The sequence below is a fragment of the Octodon degus genome, unplaced genomic scaffold (genome assembly GCF_000260255.1).
Source record: "Octodon degus isolate 3935 unplaced genomic scaffold, OctDeg1.0 scaffold00055, whole genome shotgun sequence".
Lineage (NCBI taxonomy): Eukaryota > Metazoa > Chordata > Mammalia > Rodentia > Octodontidae > Octodon > Octodon degus.
Genome location: NW_004524631.1, coordinates 690,430 through 693,290, shown reverse-complemented (window position 1 = coordinate 693,290; position 2,861 = coordinate 690,430).

The window sequence follows — 2,861 nt, the reverse complement described above, 5'->3', positions numbered from 1 at the left end:
TATTTGTAGTGTGTATATATATATATGATATATCATGAAAATAGTTTATTTCAAATGCTCAAACATTACTGTTCTTAACTTATTTTTAACTTCCTTCCTAAAAAAACTCAAACAATTTTCTTATAGGCCTATGGATATTTTTAAAAGAGCCTTACTAATGCTGATACTCACAACTGTGTAACTTTTCCTTTTTTAATGGCTGACAAAAATGTCAAGTTAAAAAAAATGTCAAGTTAAATTCATAAGCAGATTAGTATGTGCACCTTCCTTGATGGAAATTTATTTACCCTCATTTCACATTCGAATTCCTCCTATAAGTTTCTACAGTAAGTTTTAAATTCTGACAATTTAAATTCTTAATAATAAAAGTAATGTCCATCAACTGAAGAATGGATAAGGAAGATGTGGTATTTTCATAAAACAGAATATTATCTAGCTATAAAAAATGAAAAATTTGAGTCTTTTGTTGGTAAATGGATGTAACAAGAGAACAGACTGTTATGTGAAATAAATCAGACCTGCAAGTGCAAACATCATATTGTCTCCTTAGTGGGAGAACCTGAAAGAGAAAAATAGAACCTGATGTGTACAATAGACACTGGTAAAAGAAAATGAACCTGTTCAAGAAGAAAGAATTATTGAGTTTAGAGGAAAGACAGGAGAGGGATGGGGAAAAGAGATATATCTTTGTATGTAAGAAGGATGTTTTAGACAACTGTACTCTGCATTTCTTCAAAATGGAAATTTTATGCAAAGAAGCACTTAATGCTTTAGTTTGTTTTGTCTCCTTTTTTCAATTGTTTCTTCTTTTTTTCTTAATTTCTTACTTATTTCTTTCTTTTTTCTTCCTTCTAATTGTACATGCATATATCTGGTAATATAAATAACTGTTTGGAAGACAATAGTAGGCATTATAATAAATACTGTAAAATTCATATTACTTTGTTAAATGAAATTCTATAGTACTTGTGATTTTTTTCTCTTTTAATTCTAATTTTTACCCTCTTAAAAAAAAAGTAGTTACAACAAGCTTTAACAGAAATTGAGTGAGTATATACATTGGGCTCACTACTGCTTTCCAGCGGTTTGTAAAAAGGAAATGAAGGGATGCCATTCTCTGCATGCTGGGAAACTGCTGGCTTCCCCTTTGTCCGGTAGTGGCTGACTCAGCGAGACCAGGAGCACATGATGCAGAATGGCCATCTGAACTGTTGCATATCCCTGTGGCAGGCTTATGCAATGCCAAAGAGGCAAAGGAACTTGAGAGTAAAATTTTGCAAATTTTTGTGAGCCAAGTCCTTTCCACAGATGCTTTTGTTAGTAAAGTTTTCTTGTAATACAGTTGCTGGCCCATAGGTCTCTTTGACTGACTTTATGATACTACTCTGGAGTCAAGTACTGACTCCATTGCATGGCCTACAAAGCCTCACCTGTTTACTTCTGAGCCATTACTAGAAAAGTTTTCCTTTCTCTTCCTCTAACACAACACTTTCCAGAAAACCTCAACAATCAAGAATTCAACATAGTCCTCCTGACTTTTTATTTTTCCCATTTTTAGTATTGTAATAAAATTATCAGTTGGAATTAACAGAATAAAATCCTCAATCAGGGCCAGCCAGATAGCTCATTGAACTAATGTGCCTGCTTAGGCTGACCTAAGGACCCGGAGTTCGATGCCCGGCACCACATGCCATGCTGTTCCTGGCCCCAAGGCATGCTGAGAATGTGATTGAGACTAGACGTGGTGGTGCCCATCTGTAATCCCAGCACTTGGGAGGCTGAAAACAGGAGGATCTCTACAAGTCTAATCTGTGTAGTGAGACCCTATAGATCCTGTACTAATTACATAAAAAACAATTCTCAATTAAAAAGTCTCTGTTTCCCAAGGATATTATAAACCCATGTTGCACTTTTCACACTATGACCTACTGAAAACTTGCCTTATCTTCTGGAAAGAGTTCACAAGCTAGCTTATAAAACAGTTTATAAATCAGCTAGTAGATTTTAGGGGAAAGTGATCATATGCCAAAACTGTCCTTTTCTATTTATTGGTTGGTAAGTCTTTATCACATTATCTACATTTTAGATACTTTTGGAATATTTTAAAGACATTTTTGTGGTAGCACTCACAATCCATTGGTAATCATACTTTAACTGCACTGCATTGTTTGTGGAGTGCCATAACCATCTTTGCTAAGTCTAATTATTTTGATGTGAATATCCACTAGCAGACTTAGTTTTTCAATATTTTCCCTAAGGAATATACCTTTAAGAACCTAGGCTGGAGTAACTTAAGTTGTAGATAAAGAATGTATACACATTTTCTATCATACATGATAAATGTTAATTTGGTCTTTGTCCAAGTCAGATGTTGCCATATATGATGGATTTTTGAAGATTCACGTCCTATGAATTTTTATTTCCTCTTGAAAAGATGGCTGAAAATATCACACATTAATATTTTCAGATTGTTTTATACCAGATACAGTATAACACCTACTGCATAGGAGCCTGCACAAGTACACGCTGAAGGCTAGTTGAATTAATCAGCAATGTGTTTTCATTTATAATTTTTGAAAGACTTGAGGGAGTAAAACCATGGAATTTGTAACATTATTATTCTGGGGTTAATTCAGATTTTTCATAAAATTGTGGCGCATTCAAAATTAACTGCGCTAAAGTACCTCTGTACCATGACCATAATGAGAAATGGATTGGATGAAAGATTGTTTACTTTGGTAAAATAGTCTTATAAATAGCCTTCCTGGGCAAGCACCCTTGCTGAACTGCCTTGAAGCTCACATTGTAGGATTTTAGTAATAGATTTTGTAGTGGATAAAGGTCATTATTCATATATATTC